Here is a 22,926-nt window from a genome sequence, read left to right as displayed (position 1 = left end):
ACCAACTTATGCTTGCTTAAGGGGAAAGGTGAGTTGGGGTGCTGCATAAAAGCAGAGATTGAAATGAGCACAAAGTTCCTTAAGCCAAATATGGAATAGACAAGAGCTACTCCTTGCTCAACGAAATGGACTTAACACCGCATATTAAACGCCTAAGAATGTACCTGACTAGTAAGTATCTTAAAACCTATAGATTGCTATGTCTCCGAAAGAGAATCAAGCATGTGTACAGGGGCATAAACGCAGCAGTGATAGGATTAGAGTGGTTCAGTGAGCAAATGAAGACCCTTTGAAGTCATATTGCATGGTACCCATTCCACGGGTTTCAACTACGCAGATTTTAGGTATTCTTCCTTCAGCTAAAACATGCATGTGGAACCCAGAGTATGATCAACCATGTGATCGGGAGACGTGTTCAAATATGTCTCAGTTTTCCTCCCCTGGTACTCGGGTGCAACATTCCAGACGCTTTACTAACACTCTCCCCACTTGGAGAGTCAGTCCCTTTAACCTCCTGTTTGGCCCAGTTTGCAATTTCTGCGGAAGATGAACAGGAATAGCGAGAACCAATGAGAGGCTAGCTGGAGGTGTCTGGACGGGCAAATTTAACTCTCATTTCCCACCAGGAAGAGGAATTAACCAAAGGCTCAGCATGCCGGGCCGGAACCAGATTAGGGCCTGAAGCCATCCTGCGGTGTTGCGGCCTGGTCACAAGAAAGCGAGTTGAAGAAAGGAGCTCAGGGGCACTGTAATTCACAAACCTGCAGAGTTATAAATGACAGCTATCGTCCAAAAATAGACTGAAGTAAGGCTGCCAAGAGGACTAGAAAGCGGGGCAGAATTGCAGGAAACCGATTTCAGGAGGTAGACTGGAATTGCATTGAAAGCATAGGAAAAGAGGCAGAACGTCCACAATGATGCACTTGGCCAAAAAGGGCATATGCGTTTTTTCCTGAATATACTCAGGAAAAAACGCATACGCACTTTTTGGCCAACCAAGCAAGCTTGCAAAGGAAATCTGCACTACAATGAAGTCTCACTTCCCCCCGGTCAAAAGGGCCATCTGAAAAAAGTGTAAAATCCAGAAATGCAACAGGCCATTGAGAACTGGGAGCCTTGTTATGCTGATGGGCGGGATGTAAATTGCCAACAGACACTCAGGAGAAGTGTATGGTGTTTCCTGAAACATCTAAAAAACAAAGCAACAGAACCTAGGGCACTTCCACTTATGGTCCTATAGCTTAGGGAAATTAAAATGAAAAACACACAGCCACCCCAAAGTTTGGGACGCCTCCGTTTACAAGAACCTCGTTTACCGTACAAGTTCAATATCACAGAAAGTGAAAAATGGATAAAGAACTTGTGGTACTTACGTACAATGCAGTATCACTCAGCAATGAAATCTATGTCATCAGGCCCGTAGCAGCATAATGAGTGGATTCAGGTACGATGATTCTAACTGAAATAAGTCACACAGAAAAAGAAACATCATAAGATATCACTAATACACGGAATGTAAACTTGGCTACACAGGAACTGCATTCCAAAACAGAACAGGGTCTCAAATTTAGAAAACCAACTTATGCTTGCTTAAGGGGAAAGGTGAGTTGGGGTGCTGCATAAAACCAGAGATTGAAATGAGCACAGATAAAGTTCCTTAAGCCAAATATGGAATAGACAAGAGCTACTCCTTGCTCAACGAAATGGACTCAACACTGCATATTAAATGCCTAAGAATGTAGCTGACTAGTAAGTATCTTAAAACCTATGGATTGCTATGTCTCCGAAAGAGAATCAAGCATGTGTACAGGGGCATAAACGCAGCAGTGATAGGATTGGAGAGGTTTGGTGAGCAAATGAAGACCCTTTGAAGTCATATTGCATGGTACCCATTCCACGGGTTTCAACTACCCAGGTTTAAGGTATTCTTCCTTCAGCTAAAACATGCATGTGGAACCTAGAGTATGATCAACCATGTGATCGGGACATGTGTTCAAATATGTCTCAGTTTTCGTACCCTGGTACTCGGGTGCAACATTCCAGACGCTTTACTAACACTCTCCCCACTTGGAGAGTCAGTCCCTTTAACCTCCTGTTTGGCCCAATTTGCAATTTCTGTGGAAGATGAACAGGAATAGCGAGAACCAATGAGAGACTAGCTGGAGGTGTCTGGATGGGCAAATTTAACTCTCATTTCCCACCAGGAAGAGGAATTAACCAAAGGCTCAGCGTGCCGTGCCAGAACCAGATTAGGGCCTGAAGACATCCTGCGGTGTTGCGGCCAGGTCACAAGAAATCGAGTTGAAGAAAGGAGCTCAGGGGCACTGTAATTCACAAACCTGCAGAGTTATAAATGACAGCTATCGTCCAAAAATAGACTGAAGTAAGGCTGCCAAGAGGACTTGAAAGCGGGGCAGAATTGCAGGAAACCGATTTCAGGAGGTAGACTGGAATTGCATTGAAAGCATAGGAAAAGAGGCAGAACGTCCACAATGATGCACTTGGCCAAAAAGGGCGTATGCGTTTTTTCCTGAATATATTCAGGAAAAAACGCATACGCCCTTTTTGGCCAACCAAGCAAGCTTGCAAAGGAAATCTGCACTACAATGAAGTCTCACTTCCCCCCGGTCAAAAGGGCCATCTGAAAAAAGTGTAAAATCCAGAAAGGCAGGACAGGCCATGGAGAACTGGGAGCCTTGTTATGCTGATGGGCGGTATGTAAATTGCCAACAACCACTCGGGAGAAGTGTATGGTGTTTCCTGAAACATCTAAAAAAGAAAGCAACAGAGCCTAGGGCACTTCCACTTATGGTCCTATAGCTTAGGGAATTTAAAATCAAAAAGACACAGCCACCCCAAAGTTTGGAACGGCTCTGTTTACAAGAACCTCGTTTACAGTACAAGTTCAACATCGCAGAAAGTGAAAAATGGATAAAGAAGTTGTGGTATTTACTTACAAAGCAATATCACTCAGCAATGAAATCTGTGTCATCAGGCCCTTAGCAGCACAATGAGTGGATTCAGGTATGATGATTCTAACTGAAATAAGTCATACAGAAAAAGAAACATCATAAGATATCAGTAATACACGGAATGTAAACTTGGCTACACAGGAACTGAATTACAGAACAGAACAGGGTCTCAAATTTAGAAAACCAACTTATGCTTGCTTAAGGTGAAAGGTGAGTTGGGGTGCTGCATAAAACCAGAGATTGAAATGAGCACAGATAAAGTTCCTTAAGCCAAATATGGAATAGACAAGAGCTACTCCTTGCTCAACGAAATGGACTCAACACCGCATATTAAACGCCTAAGAATGTACCTGACTAGTAAGTATCTTAAAACCTATGGATTGCTATGTCTCCGAAAGAGAATCAAGCATGTGTACAGGGGCATAAAAGCAGCAGTGATAGGATTGGAGAGGTTCGGTGAGCAAATGAAGACCCTTTGAAGTCATATTGCATGGTACCCATTCCACGGGTTTCAACTCTCCAGGTTTAAGGTATTCTTCCTTCAGCTAAAACATGCATGTGGAACCTAGAGTATGATCAACCATGTGATCGGGAGACGTGTTCAAATATGTCTCAGTTTTCGTACGCTGGTACTCGGATGCAACATTCCAGACGCTTTACTAACACTCTCCGCACTTGGAGAGTCAGTCCCTTTAACCTCCTGTTTGGCCCAGTTTGCAATTTCTGTGGAAGATGAACAGGAATAGCGAGAACCAATGAGAGACTAGCTGGAGGTGTCTGGATGGGCAAATTTAACTCTAATTTCCCACCAGGAAGAGGAATTAACCAAAGGCTCAGCGTGCCGTGCCAGAACCAGATTAGGGCCTGAAGACATCCTGCGGTGTTGCGGCCAGGTCACAAGAAAGCGAGTTGAAGAAAGGAGCTCAGGAGCACTGTAATTCACAAACATGCAGAGTTATAAATGACAGCTATCGTCCAAAAATAGACTGAAGTAAGGCTGCCAAGAGGACTTGAAAGCGGGGCAGAATTGCAGGAAACCGATTTCAGGAGGTAGACTGGAATTGCATTGAAAGCATAGGAAAAGAGGCAGAACGTCCACAATGATGCACTTGGCCAAAAAGGGCGTATGCGTTTTTTCCTGAATATATTCAGGAAAAAACGCATACGCCCTTTTTGGCCAACCAAGCAAGCTTGCAAAGGAAATCTGCACTACAATGAAGTCTCACTTCCCCCCGGTCAAAAGGGCCATCTGAAAAAAGTGTAAACTCCAGAAAGGCAGGACAGGCCATGGAGAACTGGGAGCCTTGTTATGCTGATGGGCGGGATGTAAATTACCAACAGACACTCAGGAGAAGTGTATGGTGTTTCCTGAAACATCTAAAAAACAAAGCAACAGAGCCTAGGGCACTGCCACTTATGGTCCTATAGCTTAGGGAAATTAAAATCAAAAAGACACAGCCACCCCAAAGTTTGGAACGGCTCTGTTTACAAGAACCTCGTTTACAGTACAAGTTCAACATCGCAGAAAGTGAAAAATGGATAAAGAAGTTGTGGTATTTACTTACAAAGCAATATCACTCAGCAATGAAATCTGTGTCATCAGGCCCTTAGCAGCACAATGAGTGGATTCAGGTATGATGATTCTAACTGAAATAAGTCACACAGAAAAAGAAACATCATAAGATATCAGTAATACACGGAATGTAAACTTGGCTACACAGGAACTGAATTGCAGAACAGAACAAGGTCTCAAATTTAGAAAACCAACTTATGCTTGCTTAAGGGGAAAGGTGAGTTGGGGTGCTGCATAAAACCAGAGATTGAAATGAGCACAGATAAAGTTCCTTAAGCCAAATATGGAATAGACAAGAGCTACTCCTTGCTCAACGAAATGGACTCAACACCCCATATTAAACGCCTAAGAATGTACCTGACTAGTAAGTATCTTAAAACCTATGGATTGCTATGTCTCCGAAAGAGAATCAAGCATGTGTACAGGGGCATAAACGCAGCAGTGATAGGATTGGAGAGGTTCGGTGAGCAAATGAAGACCCTTTGAAGTGATATTGCATGGTACCCATTCCACGGGTTTCAACTACCCAGGTTTTAGGTATTCTTCCTTCAGCTAAAACATGCATGTAGAACCTAGATTATGATCAACCATGTGATCGGGAGACGTGTTCAAATATGTCTCAGTTTTCCTCCCCTGGTACTCGGGTGCAACATTCCAGACGCTTTACTAACACTCTCCCCACTTGGAAAGTCAGCGCCTTTAACCTCCTGTTTGGCCCAGTTTGCAATTTCTGCGGAAGATGAACAGGAATAGCGAGAACCAATGAGAGGCTAGCTGGAGGTGTCTGGACGGGCAAATTTAACTCTCATTTCCCACCAGGAAGAGGAAATAACCAAAGGCTCAGTGTGCCGTGCCGGAACCAGATTAGGGCCTGAAGCCATCCTGCGGTGTTGCGGCCAGGTCACAAGAAAGCGAGTTGAAGAAAGGAGCTCAGGGGCACTGTAATTCACAAACCTGCAGAGTTATAAATGACAGCTATCGTCCAAAAATAGACTGAAGTAAGGCTGCCAAGAGGACTTGAAAGCGGGGCAGAATTGCAGGAAACCGATTTCAGGAGGTAGACTGGAATTGCATTGAAAGCATAGGAAAAGAGGCAGAACGTCCACAATGATGCACTTGGCCAAAAAGGGCGTATGCGTTTTTTCCTGAATATATTCAGGAAAAAACGCATACGCCCTTTTTGGCCAACCAAGCAAGCTTGCAAAGGAAATCTGCACTACAATGAAGTCTCACTTCCCCCCGGTCAAAAGGGCCATCTGAAAAAAGTGTAAAATCCAGAAAGGCAGGACAGGCCATGGAGAACTGGGAGCCTTGTTATGCTGATGGGCGGGATGTAAATTGCCAACAACCACTCGGGAGAAGTGTATGGTGTTTCCTGAAACATCTAAAAAACAAAGCAACAGAACCTAGGGCACTTCCACTTATGGTCCTATAGCTTAGGGAAATTAAAATCAAAAAGACACAGCCACCCCAAAGTTTGGAACGGCTCTGTTTACAAGAACCTCATTTACAGTACAAGTTCAACATCGCAGAAAGTGAAAAATGGATAAAGAAGTTGTGGTATTTACTTACAAAGCAATATCACTCAGCAATGAAATCTGTGTCATCAGGCCCTTAGCAGCACAATGAGTGGATTCAGGTATGATGATTCTAACTGAAATAAGTCACACAGAAAAAGAAACATCATAAGATATCAGTAATACACGGAATGTAAACTTGGCTACACAGGAACTGAATTGCAGAACAGAACAGGGTCTCAAATTTAGAAAACCAACTTATGCTTGCTTAAGGGGAAAGGTGAGTTCGGGTGCTGCATAAAACCAGAGATTGAAATGAGCACAGATAAAGTTCCTTAAGCCAAATATGGAATAGTCAAGACCTACTCCTTGCTCAACGAAATGGACTCAACACCGCATATTAAACGCCTAAGAATGTACCTGACTAGTAAGTATCTTAAAACCTATGGATTGCTATGTCTCCGAAAGAGAATCAAGCATGTGTACAGGGGCATAAACGCAGCAGTGATAGGATTGGAGAGGTTCGGTGAGCAAATGAAGACCCTTTGAAGTCATATTGCATGGTACCCATTCCACGGGTTTCAACTACCCAGGTTTTAGGTATTCTTCCTTCAGCTAAAACATGCATGTGGAACCCAAGTATGATCAACCATGTGAATGGGAGACGTGTTCAAATATGTCTCAGTTTTCCTCCCCTGGTACTCGGGTGCAACATTCCAGACGCTTTACTAACACTCTCCCCACTTGGAGAGTCAGTCCCTTTAACCTCCTGTTTGGCCCAGTTTGCAATTTCTGCGGAAGATGAACAGGAATAGCGAGAACCAATGAGAGACTAGCTGGAGGTGTCTGGACGGGCAAATTTAACTCTCATTTCTCACCAGGAAGAGGAATTAACCAAAGGCTCAGCGTGCCGTGTGGGAACCAGATTAGGGCCTGAAGCCATCCTGCGGTGTTGCAGCCAGCTCACAAGAAAGCGAGTTGAAGAAAGGAGCTCAGGGGCACTGTAATTCACAAACCTGCAGAGTTATAAATGACAGCTATCGTCCAAAAATAGACTGAAGTAAGGCTGCCAAGAGGACTTAAAGCGGGGCAGAATTGCAGGAAACCGATTTCAGGAGGTAGACTGGAATTGCATTGAAAGCATAGGAAAAGAGGCAGAACGTCCACAATGATGCACTTGGCCAAAAAGGGCGTATGCGTTTTTTCCTGAATATATTCAGGAAAAAACGCATACGCCCTTTTTGGCCAACCAAGCAAGCTTGCAAAGGAAATCTGCACTACAATGAAGTCTCACTTCCCCCCGGTCAAAAGGGCCATCTGAAAAAAGTGTAAAATCCAGAAAGGCAGGACAGGCCATGGAGAACTGGGAGCCTTGTTATGCTGATGGGCGGGATGTAAATTGCCAACAACCACTCGGGAGAAGTGTATGGTGTTTCCTGAAACATCTAAAAAACAAAGCAACAGAACCTAGGGCACTTCCACTTATGGTCCTATAGCTTAGGGAAATTAAAATCAAAAAGACACAGCCACCCCAAAGTTTGGAACGGCTCTGTTTACAAGAACCTCATTTACAGTACAAGTTCAACATCGCAGAAAGTGAAAAATGGATAAAGAAGTTGTGGTATTTACTTACAAAGCAATATCACTCAGCAATGAAATCTGTGTCATCAGGCCCTTAGCAGCACAATGAGTGGATTCAGGTATGATGATTCTAACTGAAATAAGTCACACAGAAAAAGAAACATCATAAGATATCAGTAATACACGGAATGTAAACTTGGCTACACAGGAACTGAATTACAGAACAGAACAGGGTCTCAAATTTAGAAAACCAACTTATGCTTGCTTAAGGGTAAAGGTGAGTTCGGGTGCTGCATAAAACCAGAGATTGAAATGAGCACAGATAAAGTTCCTTAAGCCAAATATGGAATAGACAAGAGCTACTCCTTGCTCAACGAAATGGACTCAACACCGCATATTAAACGCCTAAGAATGTACCTGACTAGTAAGTATCTTAAAACCTATGGATTGCTATGTCTCCGAAAGAGAATCAAGCATGTGTACAGGGGCATAAACGCAGCAGTGATAGGATTGGAGAGGTTCGGTGAGCAAATGAAGACCCTTTGAAGTCATATTGCATGGTACCCATTCCACGGGTTTCAACTACCCAGGTTTTAGGTATTCTTCCTTCAGCTAAAACATGCATGTGGAACCCAGAGTATGATCATCCGTGTGAACGGGAGACGTGTTCAAATATGTCTCAGTTTTCCTCCCCTGGTACTCGGGTGCAACATTCCAGACGCTTTACTAACACTCTCCCGACTTGGAGAGTCATCGCCTTTAACCTCCTGTTTGGCCCAGTTTGTAATTTCTTTGGAAGATGAACAGGAATAGCGAGAACCAATGAGAGACTAGCTGGAGGTGTCTGGACGGGCAAATTTAACTCTCATTTCCCACCAGGAAGAGGAAATAACCAAAGGCTCAGCGTGCCGTGCCGGAACCAGATTAGGGCCTGAAGCCATCCTGTGGTGTTGCGGCCAGCTCACAAGAAAGCGAGTTGAAGAAAGAGCTCAGGGGCACTGTAATTCACAAACCTGCAGAGTTATAAATGACAGCTATCGTCCAAAAATAGACTGAAGTAAGGCTGCCAAGAGGACTTGAAAGCGGGGCAGAATTGCAGGAAACCGATTTCAGGAGGTAGACTGGAATTGCATTGAAAGCATAGGAAAAGAGGCAGAACGTCCACAATGATGCACTTGGCCAAAAAGGGCGTATGCGTTTTTTCCTGAATATATTCAGGAAAAAACGCATACGCCCATTTTGGCCAACCAAGCAAGCTTGCAAAGGAAATCTGCACTACAATGAAGTCTCACTTCCCCCCGGTCAAAAGGGCCATCTGAAAAAAGTGTAAAATCCAGAAAGGCAGGACAGGCCATGGAAAACTGGGAGCCTTGTTATGCTGATGGGCGGGATGTAAATTGCCAAGAACCACTTGGGAGAAGTGTATGGTGTTTCCTGAAACATCTAAAAAACAAAGCAACAGAACCTAGGGCACTTCCACTTATGGTCCTATAGCTTAGGGAAATTAAAATCAAAAAGACACAGCCACCCCAAAGTTTGGAACGGCTCTGTTTACAAGAACCTCATTTACAGTACAAGTTCAACATTGCAGAAAGTGAAAAATGGATAAAGAAGTTGTGGTATTTACTTACAAAGCAATATCACTCAGCAATGAAATCTGTGTCATCAGGCCCTTAGCAGCACAATGAGTGGATTCAGGTATGATGATTCTAACTGAAATAAGTCACACAGAAAATGAAACATCATAAGATATCACTAATACACGGAATGTAAACTTGGCTACACAGGAACTGAATTACAGAACAGAACAGGGTCTCAAATTTAGAAAACCAACTTATGCTTGCTTAAGGGGAAAGGTGAGTTCGGGTGCTGCATAAAACTAGAGATTGAAATGAGCACAGATAAAGTTCCTTAAGCCAAATATGGAATAGACAAGAGCTACTCCTTGCTCAACGAAATGGACTCAACACCGCATATTAAACGCCTAAGAATGTACCTGACTAGTAAGTATCTTAAAACCTATGGATTGCTATGTCTCCGAAAGAGAATCAAGCATGTGTACAGGGGCATAAACGCAGCAGTGATAGGATTGGAGAGGTTCGGTGAGCAAATGAAGACCCTTTGAAGTCATATTGCATGGTACCCATTCCACGGGTTTCAACTACCCAGGTTTTAGGTATTCTTCCTTCAGCTAAAACATGCATGTGGAACCCAGAGTATGATCATCCGTGTGAACGGGAGACGTGTTCAAATATGTCTCAGTTTTCCTCCCCTGGTACTCTGCTGCAACATTCCAGACGCTTTACTAACACTCTCCCGACTTGGAGAGTCATCGCCTTTAACCTCCTGTTTGGCCCAGTTTGCAATTTCTGTGGAAGATGAACAGGAATAGCGAGAACCAATGAGAGATTAGCTGGAGGTGTCTGGACGGGCAAATTTAACTCTCATTTCCCACCAGGAAGAGGAAATAACCAAAGGCTCAGCGTGCCGTGCCGGAACCAGATTAGGGCCTGAAGCCATCCTGCGGTGTTGCGGCCAGCTCACAAGAAAGCGAGTTGAAGAAAGAGCTCAGGGGCACTGTAATTCACAAACCTGCAGAGTTATAAATGACAGCTATCGTCCAAAAATAGACTGAAGTAAGGCTGCCAAGAGGACTTGAAAGCGGGGCAGAATTGCAGGAAACCGATTTCAGGAGGTAGACTGGAATTGCATTGAAAGCATAGGAAAAGAGGCAGAACGTCCACAATGATGCACTTGGCCAAAAAGGGCGTATGCGTTTTTTCCTGAATATATTCAGGAAAAAACGCATACGCCCTTTTTGGCCAACCAAGCAAGCTTGCAAAGGAAATCTGCACTACAATGAAGTCTCACTTCCCCCCGGTCAAAAGGGACATCTGAAAAAAGGGTAAAATCCAGAAAGGCAGGACAGGCCATGGAGAACTGGGAGCCTTGTTATGCTGATGGGCGGGATGTAAATTGCCAACAACCACTCGGGAGAAGTGTATGGTGTTTCCTGAAACATCTAAAAAACAAAGCAACAGAACCTAGGGCACTTCCACTTATGGTCCTATAGCTTAGGGAAATTAAAATCAAAAAGACACAGCCACCTCAAAGTTCGGAATGGCTCTGTTTACAAGAACCTCGTTTACAGTACAAGTTCAACATCGCAGAAAGTGAAAAATGGATAAAGAAGTTGTGGTATTTACTTACAAAGCAATATCACTCAGCAATGAAATCTGTGTCATCAGGCCCTTAGCAGCACAATGAGTGGATTCAGGTATGATGATTCTAACTGAAATAAGTCACACAGAAAAAGAAACATCATAAGATATCAGTAATACACGGAATGGAAACTTGGCTACACAGGAACTGAATTACAGAACAGAACAGGTTCTCAAATTTAGAAAACCAACTTATGCTTGCTTAAGGGGAAAGGTGAGTTGGGGTGCTGCATAAAACCAGAGATTGAAATGAGCACAGATAAAGTTCCTTAAGCCAAATATGGAATAGACAAGAGCTACTCCTTGCTCAACGAAATGGACTCAACACCGCATATTAAACGCCTAAGAATGTACCTGACTAGTAAGTATCTTAAAACCTATGGATTGCTATGTCTCCGAAAGAGAATCAAGCATGTGTACAGGGGCATAAACGCAGCAGTGATAGGATTGGAGAGGTTCGGTGAGCAAATGAAGACCCTTTGAAGTCATATTGCATGGTACCCATTCCACGGGTTTCAACTACCCAGGTTTTAGGTATTCTTCCTTCAGCTAAAACATGCATGTGGAACCCAGAGTATGATCATCCGTGTGAACGGGAGACGTGTTCAAATATGTCTCAGTTTTCCTCCCCTGGTACTCGGCTGCAACATTCCAGACGCTTTACTAACACTCTCCCCACTTGGAGAGTCAGGGCCTTTAACCTCCTGTTTGGCCCAGTTTGCAATTTCTGCGGAAGATGAACAGGAATAGCGAGAACCAATGAGAGGCTAGCTGGAGGTGTCTGGACGGGCAAATTTAACTCTCATTTCCCACCAGGAAGAGGAAATAACCAAAGGCTAAGTGTGCCGTGCCGGAACCAGATTAGGGCCTGAAGCCATCCTGCGGTGTTGCGGCCAGGTCACAAGAAAGCGAGTTGAAGAAAGGAGCTCAGGGGCACTGTAATTCACAAACCTGCAGAGTTATAAATGACAGCTATCGTCCAAAAATAGACTGAAGTAAGGCTGCCAAGAGGACTTGAAAGCGGGGCAGAATTGCAGGAAACCGATTTCAGGAGGTAGACTGGAATTGCATTGAAAGCATAGGAAAAGAGGCAGAACGTCCACAATGATGCACTTGGCCAAAAAGGGCGTATGCGTTTTTTCCTGAATATATTCAGGAAAAAACGCATACGCCCTTTTTGGCCAACCAAGCAAGCTTGCAAAGGAAATCTGCACTACAATGAAGTCTCACTTCCCCCCGGTCAAAAGGGCCATCTGAAAAAAGTGTAAAATCCAGAAAGGCAGGACAGGCCATGGAGAACTGGGAGCCTTGTTATGCTGATGGGCGGGATGTAAATTGCCAACAGACACTCGGGAGAAGTGTATGGTGTTTCCTGAAACATCTAAAAAACAAAGCAACAGAACCTAGGGCACTTCCACTTATGGTTCTATAGCTTAGGGAAATTAAAATCAAAAAGACACAGCCACCCCAAAGTTTGGAACGGCTCTGTTTACAAGAACCTCATTTACAGTACAAGTTCAACATCGCAGAAAGTGAAAAATGGATAAAGAAGTTGTGGTATTTACTTACAAAGCAATATCACTCAGCAATGAAATCTGTGTCATCAGGCCCTTAGCAGCACAATGAGTGGATTCAGGTATGATGATTCTAACTGAAATAAGTCACACAGAAAAATAAACATCATAAGATATCAGTAAGACACGGAATGTAAACTTGGCTACACAGGAACTGAATTACAGAACAGAACAGGGTCTCAAATTTAGAAAACCAATTTATGCTTGCTTAAGGGGAAAGGTGAATTTGGGTGCTGCATAAAGCCAGAGATTGAAATGAGCACAGATAAAGTTCCTTAAGCCAAATATGGAATAGACAAGAGCTACTCCTTGCTCAACGAAATGGACTCAACACCCCATATTAAACGCCTAGGAATGTACCTGACTAGTAAGTATCTTAAAACCTATGGATTGCTATGTCTCCGAAAGAGAATCAAGCATGTGTACAGGGGCATAAACGCAGCAGTGATAGGATTGGAGAGGTGCGGTGAGCAAATGAAGACCCTTTGAAGTCATATTGCATGGTACCCATTCCACGGGTTTCAACTACCCAGGTTTTAGGTATTCTTCCTTCAGCTAAAACATGCATGTGGAACCCAAGTATGATCAACCATGTCAATGGGAGACGTGTTCAAATATGTCTCAGTTTTCCTCCCCTGGAACTCGGGTGCAACATTCCAGACGCTTTACTAACACTCTCCCCACTTGGAGAGTCAGCGCCTTTAACCTCCTGTTTGGCCCAGTTTGCAATTTCTGCGGAAGATGAACAGGAAGAGCGAGAACCAATGAGAGGCTAGCTGGAGGTGTCTGGACGGGCAAATTTAACTCTCATTTCCCACCAGGAAGAGGAAATAACCAAAGGCTCAGTGTGCCGTGCCGGAACCAGATTAGGGCCTGAAGCCATCCTGCGGTGTTGCGGCCAGGTCACAAGAAAGCGAGTTGAAGAAAGGAGCTCAGGGGCACTGTAATTCACAAACCTGCAGAGTTATAAATGACAGCTATCGTCCAAAAATAGACTGAAGTAAGGCTGCCAAGAGGACTTGAAAGCGGGGCAGAATTGCAGGAAACCGATTTCAGGAGGTAGACTGGAATTGCATTGAAAGCATAGGAAAAGAGGCAGAACGTCCACAATGATGCACTTGGCCAAAAAGGGCGTATGCGTTTTTTCCTGAATATATTCAGGAAAAAACGCATACGCCCTTTTTGGCCAACCAAGCAAGCTTGCAAAGGAAATCTGCACTACAATGAAGTCTCACTTCCCCCCGGTCAAAAGGGCCATCTGAAAAAAGTATAAAATCCAGAAAGGCAGGACAGGCCATGGAGAACTGGGAGCCTTGTTATGCTGATGGGCGGGATGTAAATTGCCAACAGACACTCAGGAGAAGTGTATGGTGTTTCCTGAAACATCTAAAAAACAATGCAACAGAACCTAGGGCACTTCCACTTATGGTCCTATAGCTTAGGGAAATTAAAATCAAAAAGACACTGCCACCTCAAAGTTCGGAACGGCTCTGTTTACAAGAACCTCGTTTACAGTACAAGTTCAACATCGCAGAAAGTGAAAAATGGATAAAGAAGTTGTGGTATTTACTTACAAAGCAATATCACTCAGCAATGAAATCTGTGTCATCAGGCCCTTAGCAGCACAATGAGTGGATTCAGGTATGATGATTCTAACTGAAATAAGTCACACAGAAAAAGAAACATAATAAGATATCAGTAATACACGGAATGTAAACTTGGCTACACAGGAACTGAATTACAGAACAGAACAGGTTCTCAAATTTAGAAAACCAACTTATGCTTGCTTAAGGGTAAAGGTGAGTTTGGGTGCTGCATAAAACCAGAGATTGAAATGAGCACAGATAAAGTTCCTTAAGCCAAATATGGAATAGACAAGAGCTACTCCTTGCTCAACGAAATGGACTCAACACCGCATATTAAACGCCTAAGAATGTACCTGACTAGTAAGTATCTTAAAACCTATGGATTGCTATGTCTCCGAAAGAGAATCAAGCATGTGTACAGGGGCATAAACGCAGCAGTGATAGGATTGGAGAGGTGCGGTGAGCAAATGAAGACCCTTTGAAGTCATATTGCATGGTACCCATTCCACGGGTTTCAACTACCCAGGTTTTAGGTATTCTTCCTTCAGCTAAAACATGCATGTGGAACCCAAGTATGATCAACCATGTCAATGGGAGACGTGTTCAAATATGTCTCAGTTTTCCTCCCCTGGAACTCGGGTGCAACATTCCAGACGCTTTACTAACACTCTCCCCACTTGGAGAGTCAGCGCCTTTAACCTCCTGTTTGGCACAGTTTGCAATTTCTGCGGAAGATGAACAGGAATAGCGAGAACCAATGAGAGGCTAGCTGGAGGTGTCTGGACGGGCAAATTTAACTCTCATTTCCCACCAGGAAGAGGAAATAACCAAAGGCTCAGTGTGCCGTGCCGGAACCAGATTAGGGCCTGAAGCCATCCTGCAGTGTTGCGGCCAGCTCAAAAGAAAGCGAGTTGAAGAAAGGAGCTCAGGGGCACTGTAATTCACAAACCTGCAGAGTTATAAATGACAGCTATCATCCAAAAATAGACTGAAGTAAGGCTGCCAAGAGTACTTGAAAGCGGTGCAGAATTGCAGGAAACCGATTTCAGGAGGTAGACTGGAATTGCATTGAAAGCATAGGAAAAGAGGCAGAACGTCCACAATGATGCACTTGGCCAAAAAGGGCGTATTTTTTTTTCCTGAATATATTCAGGAAAAAACGCATACGCCCTTTTTGGCCAACCAAGCAAGCTTGCAAAGGAAATCTGCACTACAATGAAGTCTCACTTCCCCCCGGTCAAAAGGGCCATCTGAAAAAAGTATAAAATCCAGAAAGGCAGGACAGGCCATGGAGAACTGGGAGCCTTGTTATGCTGATGGGCGGGATGTAAATTGCCAACAGACACTCAGGAGAAGTGTATGGTGTTTCCTGAAACATCTAAAAAACAATGCAACAGAACCTAGGGCACTTCCACTTATGGTCCTATAGCTTAGGGAAATTAAAATCAAAAAGACACAGCCACCTCAAAGTTCGGAACGGCTCTGTTTACAAGAACCTCGTTTACAGTACAAGTTCAACATCGCAGAAAGTGAAAAATGGATAAAGAAGTTGTGGTATTTACTTACAAAGCAATATCACTCAGCAATGAAATCTGTGTCATCAGGCCCTTAGCAGCACAATGAGTGGATTCAGGTATGATGATTCTAACTGAAATAAGTCACACAGAAAAAGAAACATAATAAGATATCAGTATTACACGGAATGTAAACTTGGCTACACAGGAACTGAATTACAGAACAGAACAGGTTCTCAAATTTAGAAAACCAACTTATGCTTGCTTAAGGGGAAAGGTGAGTTGGGGTGCTGCATAAAACCAGAGATTGAAATGAGCACAGATAAAGTTCCTTAAGCCAAATATGGAATAGACAAGAGCTACTCCTTGCTCAACGAAATGGACTCAACACCGCATATTAAACGCCTAAGAATGTACCTGACTAGTAAGTATCTTAAAACCTATGGATTGCTATGTCTCCGAAAGAGAATCAAGCATGTGTACAGGGGCATAAATGCAGCAGTGATAGGATTGGAGATGTTCGGTGAGCAAATGAAGACCCTTTGAAGTCATATTGCATTGTACCCATTCCATGGTTTTCAACTACCCAGGTTTTAGGTATTCTTCCTTCAGCTAAAACATGCATGTGGAACCCAGAGTATGATCAACCATGTGATCGGGAGACGTGTTCAAATATGTCTCAGTTTTCGTACCCTGGTACTCGGGTGCATCATTCCAGACGCTTTACTAACACTCTCCCGACTTGGAGAGTCAGTCCCTTTAACCTCCTGTTTGGCCCAGTTTGCAATTTCTGTGGAAGATGAACAGGAATAGCGAGAACCAATGAGAGACTAGCTGGAGGTGTATGGATGGGCAAATTTAACTCTCATTTCCCACCAGGAAGAGGAATTAACCAAAGGCTCAGCGTGCCGTGCCAGAACCAGATTAGGGCCTGAAGACATCCTGCGGTGTTGCGGCCAGGTCACAAGAAAGCGAGTTGAAGAAAGGAGCTCAGGGGCACTGTAATTCACAAACCTGCAGAGTTATAAATGACAGCTATCGTCCAAAAATAGACTGAAGTAAGGCTGCCAAGAGGACTTGAAAGCGGGGCAGAATTGCAGGAAACCGATTTCAGGAGGTAGACTGGAATTGCATTGAAAGCATAGGAAAAGAGGCAGAACATCCACAATGATGCACTTGGCCAAAAAGGGCGTATGCCTTTTTTCCTGAATATATTCAGGAAAAAACGCATACGCCCTTTTTGGCCAACCAAGCAAACTTGCAAAGGAAATCTGCACTACAATGAAGTCTCACTTCCCCCCGGTCAAAAGGGCCATCTGAAAAAAGGGTAAAATCCAGAAAGGCAGGACAGGCCATGGAGAACTGGGAGCCTTGTTATGCTGATGGGCGGGATGTAAATTGCCAACAACCACTCGGGAGAAGTGTATGGTGTGTCCTGAAACATCTAAAAAACAAAGCAACAGAACCTAGGGCACTTCCACTTATGGTCCTATAGCTTAGGGAAATTAAAATCAAAAAGACACAGCCACCTCAAAGTTTGGAATGGCTCTGTTTACAAGAACCTCGTTTACAGTACAAGTTCAACATCGCAGAAAGTGAAAAATGGATAAAGAAGTTGTGGTATTTACTTACAAAGCAATATCACTCAGCAATGAAATCTGTGTCATCAGGCCCTTAGCAGCACAATGAGTGGATTCAGGTATGATGATTCTAACTGAAATAAGTCACACAGAAAAAGAAACATCATAAGATATCACTAATACACGGAATGTATACTTGGCTACACAGGAACTGCATTCCAAAACAGAACCGGGTCTCAAATTTAGAAAACCAACTTATGCTTGCTTAAGGGGAAAGGTGAGTTGGGGTGCTGCATAAAACCAGAGATTGAAATGAGCACAGATAAAGTTCCTTAAGCCAAATATGGAATAGACAAGAGCTACTCCTTGCTCAACGAAATGGACTCAAAACCCCATATTAAACGCCTAAGAATGTACCTGACTAGTAAGTATCTTAAAACCTATGGATTGCTATGTCTCCCAAAGAGAATCAAGCGTGTGTACAGGGGCATAAACGCAGCAGTGATAGGATTGGAGAGGTTCGGTGAGCAAATGAAGACCCTTTGAAGTCATATTGCATGGTACCCATTCCACGGGTTTCAACTACCCAGGTTTTAGGTATTCTTCCTTCAGCTAAAACATGCATGTGGAACCCAGAGTATGATCAACCATGTGATCGGGAGACGTGTTCAAATATGTCTCAGTTTTCCTCCCCTGGTACTCGGGTGCAACATTCCAGACGCTTTACTAACACTCTCCCCACCTGGAGAGTCCGCGCCTTTAACCTCCTGTTTGGCCCAGTTTGCAATTTCTGCGGAAGATGAACGGGAATAGCGAGAACCAATGAGAGGCTAGCTGGAGGTGTCTGGATGGGCAAATTTAACTCTCATTTCCCACCAGGAAGAGGAATTAACCAAAGGCTCAGCATGCCGGGCCGGAACCAGATTAGGGCCTGAAGCCATCCTGCGGTGTTGCGGCCAGGTCACAAGAAAGCGAGTTGAAGAAAGGAGCTCAGGGGCACTGTAATTCACAAACCTGCAGAGTTATAAATGACAGCTATCGTCCAAAAATAGACTGAAGTAAGGCTGCCAAGAGGACTTGAAAGCGGGGCAGAATTGCAGGAAACCGATTTCAGGAGGTAGACTGGAATTGCATTGAAAGCATAGGAAAAGAGGCAGAACGTCCACAATGATGCACTTGGCCAAAAAGGGCGTATGCGTTTTTTCCTGAATATATTCAGGAAAAAACGCATACGCCCTTTTTGGCCAACCAAGCAAGCTTGCAAAGGAAATCTGCACTACAATGAAGTCTCACTTCCCCCCGGTCAAAAGGGCCATCTGAAAAAAGGGTAAAATCCAGAAAGGCAGGACAGGCCATGGAGAACTGGGAGCCTTGTTATGCTGATGGGCGGGATGTAAATTGCCAACAACCACTTGGGAGAAGTGTATGGTGTTTCCTGAAACATCTAAAAAACAAAGCAACAGAACCTAGGGCACTTCCACTTATGGTCCTATAGCTTAGGGAAATTAAAATCAAAAGGACACAGCCACCCCAAAGTTTGGAACGGCTCTGTTTACAAGAACCTCATTTACAGTACAAGTTCAACATCGCAGAAAGTGAAAAATGGATAAAGAAGTTGTGGTATTTACTTACAAAGCAATATCACTCAGCAATGAAATCTGTGTCATCAGGCCCTTAGCAGCACAATGAGTGGATTCAGGTATGATGATTCTAACTGAAATAAGTCACACAGAAAAAGAAACATCATAAGATATCAGTAAGACACGGAATGTAAACTTGGCTACACAGGAACTGAATTACAGAACAGAACATGGTCTCAAATTTAGAAAACCAACTTATGCTTGCTTAAGGGGAAAGGTGAGTTCGGGTGCTGCATAAAACCAGAGATTGAAATGAGCACAGATAAAGTTCCTTAAGCCAAATATGGAATAGACAAGAGCTACTCCTTGCTCAACGAAATGGACTCAACACCGCATATTAAACGCCTAAGAATGTACCTGACTAGTAAGTATCTTAAAACCTATGGATTGCTATGTCTCCGAAAGAGAATCAAGCATGTGTACAGGGGCATAAATGCAGCAGTGATAGGATTGGAGAGGTTCGGTGAGCAAATGAAGACCCTTTGAAGTCATATTGCATGGTACCCATTCCACGGGTTTCAACTACCCAGGTTTTAGGTATTCTTCCTTCAGCTAAAACATGCATGTGGAACCCAGAGTATGATCATCCATGTGAACGGGAGACGTGTTCAAATATGTCTCAGTTTTCCTCCCCTGGTACTCGGGTGCAACATTCCAGATGCTTTACTAACACTCTCCCGACTTGGAGAGTCATCGCCTTTAACCTCCTGTTTGGCCCAGTTTGCAATTTCTGTGGAAGATGAACAGGAATAGCGAGAACCAATGAGAGACTAGCTGGAGGTGTCTGGACGGGCAAATTTAACTCTCATTTCCCACCAGGAAGAGGAAATAACCAAAGGCTCAGCGTGCCGTGCCGGAACCAGATTAGGGCCTGAAGCCATCCTGCGGTGTTGCGGCCAGCTCACAAGAAAGCGAGTTGAAGAAAGAGCTCAGGGGCACTGTAATTCACAAACCTGCAGAGTTATAAATGACAGCTATCGTCCAAAAATAGACTGAAGTAAGGCTGCCAAGAGGACTTGAAAGCGGGGCAGAATTGCAGGAAACCGATTTCAGGAGGTAGACTGGAATTGCATTGAAAGCATAGGAAAAGAGGCAGAACGTCCACAATGATGCACTTGGCCAAAAAGGGCGTATGCGTTTTTTCCTGAATATATTCAGGAAAAAACGCATACGCCCTTTTTGGCCAACCAAGCAAGCTTGCAAAGGAAATCTGCACTACAATGAAGTCTCACTTCCCCCCTGTCAAAAGGGCCATCTGAAAAAAGTGTAAAATCCAGAAAGGCAGGACAGGCCATGGAGAACTGGGAGCCTTGTTATGCTGATGGGCGGGATGTAAATTGCCAACAGACACTCTGGAGAAGTGTATGGTGTTTCCTGAAACATCTAAAAAACAAAGCAACAGAGCCTAGGGCACTGCCACTTATGGTCTTATAGCTTAGGGAAATTAAAATCAAAAAGACACAGCCACCCCAATGTTTGGGACGCCTCTGTTTACAAGAACCTCGTTTACAGTACAAGTTCAACATCGCAGAAATTGAAAAATGGATAAAGAAGTTGTGGTATTTACTTACAAAGCAATATCACTCAGCAATGAAATCTGTGTCATCAGGCCCTTAGCAGCACAATGAGTGGATTCAGGTATGATGATTCTAACTGAAATAAGTCACACAGAAACAGAAACATCATAAGATATCAGTAATACACGGAATGTAAACTTGGCTACACAGGAACTGAATTACAGAACAGAACAGGGTCTCAAATTTAGAAAACCAATTTATGCTTGCTTAAGGGGAAAGGTGAGTTGGGGTGCTGCATAAAACCAGAGATTGAAATGAGCACAGATAAAGTTCCTTAAGCCAAATATGGAATAGACAAGAGCTACTCCTTGCTCAACGAAATGGACTCAACACCGCATATTAAACGCCTAAGAATGTACCTGACTAGTAAGTATCTTAAAACCTATAGATTGCTATGTCTCCGAAAGAGAATCAAGCATGTGTACAGGGGCATAAACGCAGCAGTGATAGGATTGGAGAGGTTCGGTGAGCAAATGAAGACCCTTTGAAGTCATATTGCATGGTACCCATTCCACGGGTTTCAACTACCCAGGTTTTAGGTATTCTTCCTTCAGCTAAAACATGCATGTGGAACCCAGAGTATGATCAACCATGTGATCGGGAGACGTGTTCAAATATGTCTCAGTTTTCCTCCCCTGGTACTCGGGTGCAACATTCCAGACGCTTTACTAACACTCTCCCCACCTGGAGAGTCCGCGCCTTTAACCTCCTGTTTGGCCCAGTTTGCAATTTCTGCGGAAGATGAACGGGAATAGCGAGAACCAATGAGAGGCTAGCTGCAGGTGACTGGACGGGCAAATTTAACTCTCATTTCCCACCAGGAAGAGGAATTAACCAAAGGCTCAGCATGCCGGGCCGGAACCACATTAGGGCCTGAAGCCATCCTGCGGTGTTGTGGCCAGGTCACAAGAAAGCGAGTTGAAGAAAGGAGCTCAGGGGCACTGTAATTCACAAACCTGCAGAGTTATAAATGACAGCTATCGTCCAAAAATAGACTGAAGTAAGGCTGCCAAGAGGACTTGAAAGCGGGGCAGAATTGCAGGAAACCGATTTCAGGAGGTAGACTGGAATTGCATTGAAAGCATAGGAAAAGAGGCAGAACGTCCACAATGATGCACTTGGCCAAAAAGGGCCTATGCGTTTTTTCCTGAATATATTCAGGAAAAAACGCATACGCCCTTTTTGGCCAACCAAGCAAGCTTGCAAAGGAAATCTGCACTACAATGAAGTCTCACTTCCCCCCGGTCAAAAGGGCCATCTGAAAAAAGTGTAAAATCCAGAAAGGCAGGACAGGCCATGGAGAACTGGCAGCCTTGTTATGCTGAAGGGCGGGATGTAAATTGCCAACAAACACTCGGGAGAAGTGTATGGTGTTTCCTGAAACATCTAAAAAACAAAGCAAGAGAGCCTAGGGCACTTCCACTTATGGTCCTATAGCTTAGGGAATTTAAAATCAAAAAGACACAGCCACCCCAAAGTTTCGAACGGCTCTGTTTACAAGAACCTCGTTTACAGTACAAGTTCAACATCGCAGAAAGTGAAAAATGGATAAAAAAGTTGTGGTATTTACTTACAAAGCAATATCACTCAGCAATGAAATCTGTGTCATCAGGCCCTTAGCAGCACAATGAGTGGATTCAGGTATGATGATTCTAACTGAAATAAGTCACACAGAAAAAGAAACATCATAAGATATCAGTAATACACGGAATGTAAACTTGGCTACACAGGAACTGAATTACAGAACAGAACAGGGTCTCAAATTTAGAAAACCAACTTATGCTTGCTTAAGGGGAAAGGTGAGTTCGGGTGCTGCATAAAACCAGAGATTGAAATGAGCACAGATAAAGTTCCTTAAGCCAAATATGGAATAGACAAGAGCTACTCCTTGCTCAACGAAATGGACTCAACACCGCATATTAAACGCCTAAGAATGTACCTGACTAGTAAGTATCTTAAAACCTATGGATTGCTATGTCTCCGAAAGAGAATCAAGCATGTGTACAGGGGCATAAACGCAGCTGTGATAGGATTGGAGAGGTTCAGTGAGAAAATGAAGACCCTTTGAAGTCATATTGCATGGTACCCATTACACGGGTCTCAACTCTCCAGGTTTAAGGTATTCTTCCTTCAGCTAAAACATGCATGTGGAACCCAGAGTATGATCAACCATGTGAACGGGAGACGTGTTCAAATATGTCTCAGTTTTCCTCCCCTGGTACTCGGGTGCAACATTCCAGACGCTTTACTAACACTCTCCCGACTTGGAGAGTCAGTCCCTTTAACCTCCTGTTTGGCCCAGTTTGCAATTTCTGCGGAAGATGAACAGGAATAGTGAGAACCAATGAGAGGCTAGCTGGAGGTGTCTGGACGGGCAAATTTAACTCTCATTTCCCACGAGGAAGAGGAAATAACCAAAGGCTCAGCGTGCCGTACCGGAACCAGATTAGGGCCTGAAGCCATCCTGCGATGTTGCGGCCAGCTCAAAAGAAAGCGAGTTGAAGAAAGGAGCCCAGGGGCACTGTAATTCACAAACCTGCAGAGTTATAAATGACAGTTATCGTCCAAAAATACACTGAAGTAAGGCTGCC

At 43.8% G+C, this 22,926-nt stretch overlaps 1 long non-coding RNA gene across 45 annotated transcripts in view; it reads right to left on the bottom strand.

The window, feature by feature from the left end:
- Positions 1 to 22,926, bottom strand: part of LOC307181352 — a 1,649,813-nt gene that overhangs the window by 1,548,986 nt on the left and 77,901 nt on the right. Inside the window, exon 1 of one of the 45 annotated variants that reach the window (XR_013826499.1) lies at positions 22,772 to 22,814. The exons of the other annotated variants lie outside the window; for them this stretch is intronic. This is a non-coding gene — a long non-coding RNA (uncharacterized lncRNA). Of the gene's footprint in view, positions 1 to 22,771; positions 22,815 to 22,926 lie in introns of those variants that run through there. 45 annotated transcript variants of the gene reach the window in all.

Source organism: Stenella coeruleoalba, assembly GCF_951394435.1.
Source record: "Stenella coeruleoalba genome assembly, contig: scaffold_48, whole genome shotgun sequence".
NCBI classification, from domain to species: domain Eukaryota; kingdom Metazoa; phylum Chordata; class Mammalia; order Artiodactyla; family Delphinidae; genus Stenella; species Stenella coeruleoalba.
Note: the sequence above shows the minus strand (reverse complement) of the source record. Positions and strands in the feature narration are given on the sequence as shown.